Here is a 13,610-nt window from a genome sequence, read left to right as displayed (position 1 = left end):
TTATTTGTGTGCGGGGAAAGACACACATAGAATGGAATTTTCCACTCCAACAGAAGTTGATCGTGCTTCCATTTGCGGTCTTTCTGTTACGTGGGTGATCTGTTCAGACATTATCACTGAAAAGGTGAGTTTTGATAGTTTTATATTGTTTTAGTCTTGCAGTATAAGGCAATAGAATTGTTTCTTTTTCATCTTACTTTCATATTTCGTAGTGTTTGCGTATTTTTGGCCAATATTTTGCAACCATGGTCAATTTAGATCGAACTTTTGATAGAATCTACGGCCAGTCATTTTGCCCCGCCCCCACTCCGTCCGGTGCGGTAGTGATGTCCCGTTGCTCGCGCGCCGCAGCAGAGACCCACGCGACCTTCAGCCAGTACAGTCGCTGTTCTTTTACCACCGCCGTTATTCTCATCTTTCCGGTGTGTTCTTGATTTTTCCATTGTGTCCTATTGTCCTATTTCGCCATATCAAATACCCAAAATGTATCATATTATTCATATTTAAGTGAATAATCAATTCCGTCATCATAACTTGGCATTTTTAACCCAAGCAATCAAAAAGAGGAAATTAATTCAGTATTTTCACTCATCTGTGAAGGAGGGGCTTTAATTCTTCATGATGTAGTTATTTTATATGTAAATCAAATTGACAAAAGCATTTGAAAAAGAAAGAAAAGAAAGCACAACTTTATTCATCACACACTTGTGAAATTTCCTCTCTGCATTTAACCCATCTGAAGCAGTGAACACACACATGCACACACACCCAGAGCAGTGGGCAACCATGCTAACAGCACCCGGGGAGCAGTTGGGAGTTTAGTGCCTCGCTCAGGGGCACAAAGCTACTGAAAAAAGGACAGATTCAGCAGCATACAAAATGTGGGGGCATACAGGGTATACAGGTTAATCAGGGTTAGTATATATGAGTTTTTTTCTTTGTTGTTTGTTTTTTGTAAAGGCTTTACCCCGTTTAAAACAAAACAAAACAAAAAACAAACAACAAAGAAAAAAACTCTCATATATACTAACCCTGATTAACCTGTATACCCTGTATGCCCCCACATTTTGTATGCTGCTGAATCTGTCCTTTTTTCAGTAGCTTTGTATAAACAATAACCGCTAAATGTAATGCAGTGTTATGTAAGGTGATAGCCTAGGCATTCTCATAGTGAAAAGTAAGTCACATGTACATGGACTGGCATTTAATGTTGTATTTGTTACTTTCTATTTGTTTTTTGTCTGTTCATATTCTTTTTGGGGGAGTAAAGTCAGTTTAAAAATGCCCTTAAATGCATAGGCCTATAGGCCAAGTTTAATGACCTTGAGGTTATCAGAGGTCATATGTCATTTTACAAATGAAAAATGAATTCAGCACCCAAACATTTAACAAACAAGGCCATTTGCTAACTTCATTCATCATTTTAGTACATTTAATTCCTTAGAAAGCTGAGAAACTGGGTTCAGCTGAGACGTTTACAGGCCCAAAGTTCAATGACCTCTAGAGGTCAACAGAGGTCAGATCGAGCTCGGCATATTGCAGATTTGAATTCGGCACACCAAATTGACAAAATAAGACTGTTTGCCGACTTTGTCTCAAAAATGCCTTTAACTCCTTAAATAAGCACTTTTTTGAATTTTGGTTCCAGTCTAATAGTTTCTCATCAGTAAAACCTTCTATACTTGAACCATTAGCATCTGTATCCCTACTACCCCACAGTGTACTATGAGCATTAAAGTCCCCACACCGTATTACTTTACCTTGCAGCCTTCCACCAATAATATTTAACGTGTATTTAGTCAACCTTTTACAAGGGTTATAATAATTAATGATTGAAATCTCCTCTTGTCCTGTCCAGATCTTAACCGTTATTGATTCATCTTCTTTCCCTTTATTGACTACATTTGTACCTCATCCCATTCTGCACAAATATTAGCACCCCTCCACCTTTACCATATTTCCTGTCATTTCTAATAGCAGTGTATCCATGTAGAATAAAACCCCATTTTGGTTTCAGCCAGGTTTCCTGTATGCAGATTATGTTTGGTTTATCTTGTAAATTTATTAAGAAATGTTTAAACTCCTGACCATTAGCAAGGAGACTTCTTGCATTCCACTGCAAAATGATCAGTGCCATGAATCACCAAGCCTCGGGGCCTGTGAACTAGGGGGGGCCCTTCCCCACTTAGCACCTCCTCAACCGCTTCCCAACACAAACCCTTAACCCCAAGATATTTTTCTGCTGACTTCACTATTATTTTGATTTTCTCAGTTTTCTTGTCTGTTTGTGCTGAGCAGTTGATCACCTCCACCATGAATAACACAAAATCATTTTTCCTTACAATCAGCGTCTCCTCCTTTATTTTATCACAGCCTTCACATGGGTTTGTTTTGTAGCTTTCTGTGTTACTTTGTTTTGGCTTCTCTGTCTGACCAGATGCTCTCCTTACTGCTTCTGCATGTGTTGTCCCTTGTGAGATTTTCACTTTTTGCACCTCTGCTGCTCTCTTACTGGCCTCACATCCGCGAGAGGCTGAGCTCTATTCCCCTCCACAGTTACAGCACTTTAACTTGGCTCCACTTTCACACTTTCCGTATTCATGTTCTCCTGCACATCTTCCACATCTCTGTTTTCCTTTGCATATGGCTGCTACGTGTGCATATTTCTGGCATTTGAAGCACCTCGGTGGCGGGGGAACATAAGGCTTGACATCATAGCACATAGAACCTAAATAGACTTTAGCTGGCAGCTTTTCCTCATCAATTTTTATCATCACCGCTAAACTATCACACTTCTCCCTGTTTCTTGTCATTCTCAGTCGTTTTGCCTCAATCACTTTTGTCCCTACTATATTCTCTTTAATCTGGTCCACTGACGCAGCTGTGGGTCCCCCTGAAATGACTCCTCGTACAAACTTCTTGTCCTTGAACAATGTTCCTTGCACTCTTTTTGTCTTCAATTTTATTCAGTTTGATGGCCCTCCCTTACTGAGTACTATCTCTGCAAACAACTAAAAGTGCTCCACTTCGTAGTATCTTGGCACTCTTCACATGACCAACCAGTTTGTTTATCGCTTTGGTTAGTTGAATCGGGTTCCACTCATTGAATTATGTTCCTTCTTGAGTTAGTTTAATTATCACTTTATACCGTACTCTTCAACTTGTTTCCCTGCAGCTACCATGCTTTGATCACTGTCCGTGTCTTCAACACTCAAATTTTTCCCTCATTGTTTACGCTTCCTGGGGCGGCATGGTGGTGTAGTGGTTAGCGCTGTCGCCTCACAGCAAGAAGGTCCGGGTTCAAGCCCCGTGGTTGGCGAGGGCCTTTCTGTGTGGAGTTTGCATGTTTTCCCCATGTCCGTGTGGGTTTCCTCCAGGTGCTCCGGTTTCCCCCACAGTCCAAAGACATGCAGGTTAGGTTAACTGGTGACTCTAAATTGACCGTAGGTGTGAGTGTGAATGGTTGTCTGTGTGTCAGCCCTGTGATGACCTGGTGACTTGTCCAGGGTGTACCCCACCTTTTGCCCATAGTCAGCTGGGATAGGCTCCAGCTTGCTTGCGACCCTGTGGAACAGGTTAAAGCAGCTAGAGATAATGAGATGAGATGTTTACACTTCCTTTTGTTTACGACTATTTTTAAAAGTTGCAGTACACCAACCTTCGTCTTTCGCGCCACCCTCATTCATTCCTCCTAGCTCACTTCCTGATCTGTCACTACCTTCTGCCATCCTCTGTCCATTCACAATTCAATCGCATGCCATGTCCGCCCCCTTCAGATCTCTTCCCTCCTCTTTCCTGAAATGAACTTCCTGGTTCTGTGTGACAGAGAGAGTGGGCGTGGCTTTAAAGAGAACGCTCCTTTTTTGTAATGTGTAAGGCGTGGCCTGGCTATGTTAGTAAATTGCGATTCAGTATGAAGAGATTTGAAATAGTGTGTGAGTGTGTATTTCCTGCAGGGCATATAAACTTGAACAATCTTGCCAGTGGTAGAAAAGAAAATCAATTTTTAAAATACAATTATGAAGATAGTTTATATCATAATCTAACAATTCATGTGAATAATTGAAAATTAGGAGCTCACACAACAAAGATCTCCATCTCCGAAAGTCAGTTATACAGAATGGATGAGTTCATGGATACCGCCATTGAAAATATTTTAACCAATCAGAAAATTCCCCCCGATCGTTTCTGGCAATTCTGACATCATTTGGGTGCAAGACACGGAAGCTCCGCATAGCGAGTAAGACTTGAAGCTTACAAATGAGGCAACACGGTCAGTAGTCAGCAAAAGAGAAATTCAAAGGGTAAGAAAACACTTTATGGCTTCCCTAAGTTTTTATTAAGCGTGATGTTATTTTGAATTCCTTTGGGCATAAATGTAATAATTGCTGATGCAGCTAAGGAGCTCGATGTTTGTTGGGTGTCTTGCTTTGATTCAGTATTCTTAGAAAAGCCTCTGTAATGACTGACTAAAATAACTCTATAAATATTGTTCAAGGGCAGCACGGTGGTGTAGTGGTTAGTGCTGTCGCCTCACAGCAAGAAGGTCCTGGGTTCGAGCCCCATGGCCGGCAAGGGCCTTTCTGTGCGGACTCTAAATTGACCGTGAGTGTGAATGGTTGTCTGTGTCTATGTGTCAGCCCTGTGATGACCTGGCGACTTGTCCAGGGTGTACCCTGCCTTTCACCCGTAGTCAGCTGGGATAGGCTCCAGCTTGCCTGCGACCCTGTAGAAGGATAAAGCGGCTAGAGATGATGAGATGAGATGAAATATTGTTCACTTGTGTGTAACTAATTGATACGGTAATGCTTGTTTATCATGATCCTCATCGTTATTCATGTCATTGTCTGAAATACTTGAAGAAGTCAGTGAAGAAATGTCGCTGGCGCTGTGGTCCATTTTATCGAATACGGCCGTGTATTGTAAGTGATGTCAAACACGTGATAACTGTTTCACCTGTTTCTTAAATTTTTATGGAGTAAATTCCAAACCCAGTTGTAGCATTCTATATGAGTGGGTGGAGCACAGAGGACGGCAGGACAGAGATCAGGTTTGCAAATCGGCTTTCTTGCCACACTTTTCAGTGAACAATTTCCTAGACAACCATACACACACACGCAACCGGCGTCTAGTTCGGGCTGAGCTCCTCTGCTCTCGCTCTCCCTCATTAAGTAGGGCGTGGTCACTGGGAAGACACACACAAACACAGGTTAATTGATGTCAGGTGTAGTGATTCTGCCACTTACCTTCCCTGACTCTGCCCTCCTGTCACAGACTGGCGCTTGACCACGCCCCCGCTGCCACATACCCCCACCGCCCGACTCAGGCCGGGTGGCCGTCAGGCCTGCAGCCGACTCCCCCCCCCCCCCCCCCCTTGACGGGAGAGGAAGTCCGCCACGACCATCTGCGCCCCCGGCCTGTGGACCACCTTGAAATTAAAGGGTTGGAGTGCCAGATACCAACGGGTGATTCGCGCGTTGGCATCCTTCATGTGGTGGAGCCACTGGAGGGGCGCGTGGTCCAAACAGAGGGTGAAAGGGCACCCCAGCAGGTAGTACCGGAGGGCGAGGACTGCCCACTTGATGGCCAGACACTCTTTCTCTATGGTGCTGTAGCGCCCCTCACACACCGACAGCTTCCTGCTGATGTACAGGACGGGGCGGTCCTCTCCCTCCACCTCCTGGGACAAAACCGCCCCCAGCACTCTGTCCGATGCATCGGTCTGCAACATAAAGGGGAGAGAAAAGTCAGGGGAGTGTAAAAGTGGCCCCCCACACAGTGCAGCCTTTACCTCAGAAAAAGCCCGCTGGCATTGCTCCATCCACAGGACCGGATCTGGTGCCCACTTTTTAGTGAGGTCAGTCAGCGGGCTGGTGATGTCCGAATAATTAGGTATAAACCTATGATAATAGCCAGCCAGCCCCAGGAACTCTTTCACCCCCTTTTTGGTCTTGGGCCTCGGGCAGGCCGCAATTGCTGCTGTCTTATTAATTTGGGTACGCACCTGCCCGTTGCCCAAGTGGAAGCCCAGATACCGTACCTCCACCCGCCCAATCACACACTTCTTCGGGTTGGCTGTGAGACCCGCTCGCCTCAGCGACCTAAGGACGGCCCTTAGGTGTTCGAGGTGCCTCGGCCAGTCATTACTATAGACGATGATGTCGTCGAGGTAGGCGGCCGCATAGGTGACGTGGGGGCGAAGGACCCTGTCCATCAGCTACTGAAACGTAGCGGGCGCCCCAAACAGCCCAAACAGAAGTGTGACAAATTGGTGTAAACCAAACGATGTGGAAAAGGCCGTTTTCTCTCGGGATAGTGGAGTCAAGGGGATCTGCCAATATCCCTTCGTCAAATCCAGTGTCGAATAAAAGCTAGCAGTGCCGAGTTGATCGAGCAACTCATCAATACGAGGCATTGGGTATGCATCGAATTTAGACACCGCGTTGACTTTCTTATAGTCCACACAGAACCGGACTGACCCGTTGGCCTTGGGTACCAAGACCACCGGGCTGCTCCAGTCACTGTGGGACTCCTCGATGATGCGCATTTCGAGCATGGCCTCGAGTTCTTCCCGAACCACCTTTTTTTTGTGTTTGGGCAGCCTGTAAGGGCGGCTACGCACTACCACCCCTGGGGGTGTCTCAATGTGGTGCTCTATGAGGTCAGTGCGACCGGGCAGGGGCGAGAACACGTCCGAAAACTCGGTCTGCAACTGGGCTGCCTCCGTGAGTTGGGTTGGGGAGAGGTGGTCTCCACAGGGGACCGGAGAGGTACGTGATGCCAATGCCCCTTTTTGAACCTCCGTCCCCAGCTCCGCCTTCTCCGGAATCACTGACACCAACACCACGGGGACCTCCTCATTCCAGAGTTTAAGCAGATTGAGGTGGTAAATCTGTAGTGCCCCACCCCTGTCCATTCACCTCACCTCATAGTCAACATCCCCGACTTGCCGTGTGACCTCAAAGGGTCCTTGCCACTTGGCGATCAATTTGGAGCTCGATGTGGGCAACAGTACGAGTACCTTATCTCCCGGTGTGAACTCCCTACGGCGCGTACCCTTGTTGTACAGGCGGGCTTGCCGTTCTTGGGCCTGCCGCAAATTCTCCTGGGTTAGGTGGGTGAGCGTGTGGAGTTTTGAGCGCAGGTCCATAACGTATTGAATTTCGCTTTTACTTTGTGAAGGTCCCTCCTCCCAATTTTCCCGCAGCACGTCTAGAATGTCGCATGGCTTACGCCCATATAATAATTCGAACGGGGAGAACCCCATGGAGGCTTGGGGGACCTCTCGCACTGAAAACAACAAGGGCTCGAGCCACTTATCCCAATTATGTGTGTCCTCACTTATAATTTTTTAATGATATTCTTGAAGGTGCGATTGAACTGTTCCACTAAACCGTCCATTTGTGATAAATGCTGGTGCGGATCAGCTTAATTCTCAATAATCCATACAGTTCGCGTAGTATCCGTGACATAAATGTGGTGCCTTGATCAGTCAGAATCTCTTTCGGGATTCCAACTCGGGAGATGACGCGGAAGAGCGCCTCCGCAATACTGCATGCTGAGATATTGCACAGAGGCACTGCTTCCGGGTATCGCATTGCATAGTCCACCAGAACTAATATAAAGCGGTACCCTCGTGCTGACCGATCTAATGGCCCGACGAGATCCATCCCAATTCTTTCAAATGGGGTCTCGATTAATAGTAGAGGGCGCAAAGGTGCTTTTGGAATGGCCACTGGATTTACTAACTGGCATTCGCGGCATGCCGTATACCACCTACGAACATCGCCGCAAATCCCCGGCCAATAGAATCGGGCCATTATTCAGGCTAGTGTCTTTTCCTGCCCTAATTGTCCAGCCATGGGATTAAAGTGAGCCGCCTGGAATACCAATTCCCGGTGGCTCTTCGGAATCAAAAGTTGCATGACTCGCTCTTTAGTTTGAGTGTCCTGCGTCACTCGGTATAACCTATCCTTCATAATCGCGAAGTAGGGGAAGGACGGGGTGGCGTTCGGCTGGAGCGTTTGACCATCGAGTACTCTCACTTGGTCAAATGCATGCTGCAGAGTCTCGTCTCGCGACTGCTCTAATGGGAAATCTGCGAGGGATTCCCCAACAGAGAGAGGAGGGGCCGGGGGCTCCTCACTCTGATGCGGAGATGACGTAGATGGCTCTGTGACAGCTGCTCCCACCAAAGCGACACCGGGACTTCCCCCTGTTAAATGGCTGGACCCACTCTTTAACAAATGTGTCATTAAATCCCGAAATCCCGGACAATCAGTCCCCAAAATTAAAGAGTGGGTAAGGCGAGGATTAACCGCCGCCTTCACTATAACTTTTCCCCTCGGAAAAAAATGTGGACCAACACCAAAGGGTAGCTGTGAACGTCCCCATGCACACACAACACCTTCACCCCTGTGCTCCCCCAATGCCTTGTTTTGCACCAGGCTTTGGTGAATTGAGGTCTGATTACAACCAAAATCCACCAACGCCTGATATGTATCCCCTTGAATACTCACCGGTATGCGATACGCTCCAGCCCGATTGAGGGCAGCCTCTGGTGCATCGGGGATCCAAACCACCGCACCCACCTCCATCGCCGTGCACTGCTGTTGAAGGTGGCCCGGCTCTCCGCAGCACCAGCAAACCAGCCCGGGCTTCCCCTCTGCACCGGTGTTCTGGGGCTCACTCACCTGAGGGGGGGGAGAGACAGACACAGAAGGGAGAAACGGGAGGGCACCGCGGGTACGGCGGGCCGGCTGGGGTGGTGCCTGCCCCCGCCTCCGCGGTGGGGGAATGGGGCGAGGACGGGACACAGGAGGAGGGGAGAGAGAGAGAGAGAGAGAAGAGGAGAGAAGAGAAGATGCTGTCTGCTGTCCTGCCACCGGAACACCCGCCAAATGGTCCTCCGCCAGCTCGACTGCCTGATCCAGCGACTCCGGGCAGTGGCACTGGACCCACTCCGCGGTTCCTACTGGCAAGCGAGCAATGAATTGCTCCAGCACCACCTGGTCGATGATCCCTCGGCGTCGCGGTTGTCGGCCCTCAACCACCGCCAGCAGGCGTCCCGGAGCTGCTGGCCAAACACGAACGGCCGGCCGACTTCCTCCAAGCGCAAAGCATGGAAGCGCTGGCGCTGCTGCTCCAGGGTGCGCCCCACGCGCTGGAGGACAGCCCGGCGGAGGTCCGCGTAGGCCGGTCGGCGAGGAGCTGTAGCGTGGCCAGCTGCACCTCTCCTGTTAGCAGGGGGAGGAGGCGCGCCGCGCGCTGCTCCATCGGCCACCCCAAGGCCTCTGCGACTTGCTCGAAGAGCATGATAAAAGCCTCGGGGTCGTCCTGAGGGGGGACGGGCCCGCGGTGGGAGTGCTGGTGGACCCCGCCGACACGAGGAGGTGCCGGAACGCCTCCCGATCTTCTTGCTGGGCCAGCACCAGGGCCTCGAAGCGCCGTTCTTGTTCCTTTCGGAGGGTGACTAGCGCCTGGTGCTGGCTTTGCTGGGCCGTGGCGAGGGCGTGGACCAAGTCGGCAAACGGGGAGGACTCCATAGGGATGATCGGCTGCTGTGCTCCACTATGTCCTGGGTTTCAGCACCACTGTAGCATTCTATATGAGTGGGTGGATCACAGAGGATGGCAGGACAGAGATCAAGTTTGCAAATCGGCTTTATTGTCACACTTTTCAGTGAACAATTTCCTAGACAACCATACACACACACACACATGACCGGCATCTAGGTCGGGCTGAGCTCCTCTGCTCTCGCTCTCCCTCCTTAAGTAGGGCGCGGTCACTGGGAAGACACACACAAACACAGGTTAATTGATGTCAGGTGTAGTGATTCTGCCACTTACCTTCCCTGACTCCGCCCTCCTGTCACAGACCTGCGCTTGACCATGCCCCTGCTGCCACACCAGTTTTTTTTGTGTGTAACTAATTTTTAATCATTTTGGTGCTATTTCTGTAATCTAGTTGTACTCTGTGATAATTACAGTTAGCATATTTTTGTTTATGACTTTCATCATTGTTTATAGAATTTTGTCAATTTATTATTGTCTGGTATATTTTATTGTTTCCTGCTGTCATCAAGAGGACCACATTGGAAATAAGTGTATTTTATACTTTGTGTTGTCCTCAGTGCTATTTATACTGTATCCTTTACATGTATAAATTTTACCAGATAAATCCATCCCATACCAGCAGCTCGGGGGTTTCTGGCAATATTTCTGCCTTTTCTCGTACAAGTGCATCCTGCTGTAATGTTCAGATGAATCCTGTATAGTAAAGCAGTGTTTGTTTACCCTCTTTTTGCGTTGTTGCGGGAGTTGGACTGTCTACCACGGTAATTACGGTCGGCTAGCCTGGGGATGTCTTGATAAAGTTTTTCATATCGAGAGCATGCTAAGCGTGCTAACGAGTAGTATAATGCAGTTTCAGCCTCGTTTTACAGGTAAAGAGTTCAGGTTAGTCCAAAAGTCAGGGTTGCAGCTCATTAATACACTATTTCAGATGTATAGTGAAAAAATCGACATTCTCACCTTAGCAGACCTTTCGCTTTGCTCCTTCAGTACTGAAGAGCTACACTCAGCCTTGCGCCCAAATGATGTCACGCATCGCCCTTGCAACAGGCAATATGACGGCCTCCTGGTGGCATTAGAGCAGCGATACAAAAACGCTCACAACTTTCTTATAAATGGTCAAACATGCCTGAAACTTTTCTTACAGGCTCTCAATATTACAAGCTACCAACCCATGCATGTATTTACTTTACATTTTCTATTCCTTTCAGTGAGCAATGAACACATCTCTCTCTCTCTCTCTTAGGAACAGGATTCTGAACTGATTTAATTGATCTGACCATCCATCCATCCATTATCTGTAGCTGGGTCATTCCATGCCAAATCAACAAATATCTGACAAATTTATGCTTGACCATCTCAGATTTCAATGAAATTTGGAGGGCTCAGAGATACTATTAAAAGAAGTTAGTCCCCAAAACTTGAGCTTCCTATCACCGATAGTTTCAGAGATACAGGCATTTGAATTTTTCGATTTTTTTTGTTTTTTGCTCAAAACATACTGTGGCAGCGGGGGCGTGGTCAAGCGCCGGTCTGTGACAGGAGGGTGGAGCCAGGGAAGGTGAGTGGCAGAATCGCTACACCTGACAGTAATTAACCTGTGTTTTGTGTGTGTTTTCCCCAGTAAACCGCTCCCTATTTAAGGAGGCTGAGAGAGAGCAGAGGGAGTGCGACCTGGGATTGGAGGAAGAGTGCATGTGTCTGAGTGTGTGTGTGTGTGCGCTTAAGCTGCTTAACTGAAAAGTTGGGAAAATAAATAAGCCTTCTCTACCTCCAAACATTGTCCTGCCGTCCTCTGTGCTCCACCCACACATTATTCGCGCTACAGTGGTGCCGAAACCCGGGAAAGGTGGAGCACCAGTCCTGCAGCTCCATGGAATCCTCCCCGTTCGCGGACTTGGTCCACGCCCTCGCCACGGCTCAGCAGAGCCAGCACCAGGCACTTGTCACGCTCCGAAAGGAGCAGGAGCGCCGCTTCGAAGCCCTGGTGCTGGCCCAGCAGGAAGATCGAGAGGCTTTCCGGTGTCTCCTCACGTCGGCGGGGTCCACCAGCGCCCCAGCCGCGGGCCCATCTCCCCTCACCTTGACCAAGATAGGCCCGCAGGATGACCCCAAGGCTTTCATCACCTTGTTCGAGCAGGTCACCGAAGCCTCGGGGTGGCCGATGGAGCAGTGCGCGGCGCGCCTCCTCCCCCTCCTGACGGGAGAGGCACAGCTGGCTGCACTACAGCTCCCCGCCGACCGCCGGCTGGCCTACGCTGACCTTTGCCGGGCCGTCCTCCAGCGCGTGGGGCGCATGCCGGAGCAGCAGCGTCAGCGCTTCCGCGCGCTGCGGATGGAGGAAGTCGGCAGTCTGTTCACGTTTGGCCAGCAGCTCCGGGACGCCTGCTGGCGGTGGCTGAGGGCCGAAGATCGCGACGCCGAGGGAATCATCGACCAGGTGGCACTGGAACAGTTCATTGCCCGCTTACCAGCCGGAACCGCGGAGTGGGTCCAGTGCCACCGCCCGGCGTCGCTGGATCAGGCCGTAGGACTGGCGGAGGATCATCTGGCGGCTGTTCCGGCGGCAGGAAAACGGACGACATCGTCTTCTCTCTCCTCTTCTCTCTCTCTTTCTCCCCCCTCCTCCCGTGTCCCGTCCTTGCCCCATTCCCCCACCACGGAGGCGGGGGCCGGCTCCACCCCAGCTGGCCCGCCGCACCCGTGGTGCCCTCCCGTTTCTCCCTTCTGTGTCTGTCTCTCCCCCCCTCAGGTGAGTGAGCCCCAGAACACAGCTGCAGAGGGAAGGCCCGGGCCGGTTTCCTGGTGCTGCGGGGAACCGGGCCACCTGCAGCAACAGTGTGCAGCGATGGAGGTGGGGGTGGTGGTGCGGATCCCCGACGAGCCAGAGGCTGCCCTCGATCGGGCCGGAGCGTATCGCATACCGGTAAGTGTACAAGGGGCTACATATCAGGCGTTGGTGGATTCAGGTTTCAATCAGACCTCGATCCGCCAATGCCTGATGCAAGACGAGGCATTGGGTGGAGCAAAAGGGGTGAAGGTGTTGTGTGTGCACGGGGATATTCACAGCTACCCGTTGGTGTCGGTCCACATACATTTCAGTGGGGAAAAATCGATAGTGAAGGCGGCGGTTAATCCTTGCCTTACCCACTCTTTGATCTTGGGGACTGATTGGCCGGGATTTCGGGGTTTAATGGCATGCCTAGTAAAGAGTGGGTCCTGCCGGTTGACAGGGGAAGGTCCTGGTGTCGCTTTGGCTGGAGCTGCGGTCGCAGAGCCGTCTACGTCATCTCCGCGACAGAGCAAGGAGCCGCCGGCCCCTCCTCTTTCTATTGGGGAATCCCTTGCGGATTTCCCACTGGAACAATTGCGAGACGAGACTCTGCGACACGCGTTTGACCAAGTGAGAGTAATCGATGGTCAAACGCTCCAGCTGAACGCCACCCCGTCCTTCCCCTATTTTTCCATTTTGAAGGATAGGTTATACCGAGTGACGCAGGACACTCAGACAAAAGAGCGAGTCACCCAGTTGTTAATTCCAAAGAGCCGCCGGGAATTGGTATTCCAGGCGGCTCACTTTAATCCCATGGCTGGACAATTAGGGCAGGATAAGACACTCGCCCGGATAATGGCCTGATTCTATTGGCCGGGGATTAGCGGCGACGTCCGGAAGTGGTGTATGGCGTGCCGCGAATGCCAGTTAGTAAATCCAGTGGCCGTTCCAAAAGCGCCCTTGCGCCCCCTACCATTAATCGAGACCCTGTTCGAAAGAATTGGGATGGATCTCGTCGGGCCATTAGATCGGTCAACACGAGGGTACCGCTTTATATTAGTTCTGGTGGACTATGCAACGCGATACCCGGAAGCGGTGCCTCTTCGCAATATCTCACCACGCAGTATTGCAGAGGCCCTCTTCCACGTCATCTCCCGGGTTGGAATCCCGAAAGAGATTCTGACTGACCAAGGCACCTTGTTTATGTCACGAACACTGAGCGAACTGTATGGGCTACTGGGTATTAAGCCGATCCGCACCAGCGT

This window comes from Neoarius graeffei, chromosome 17 (genome assembly GCF_027579695.1).
Source record: "Neoarius graeffei isolate fNeoGra1 chromosome 17, fNeoGra1.pri, whole genome shotgun sequence".
In the NCBI taxonomy this organism is placed as follows: Eukaryota; Metazoa; Chordata; class Actinopteri; order Siluriformes; family Ariidae; genus Neoarius; species Neoarius graeffei.
This window is presented reverse-complemented; position numbering follows the sequence as displayed.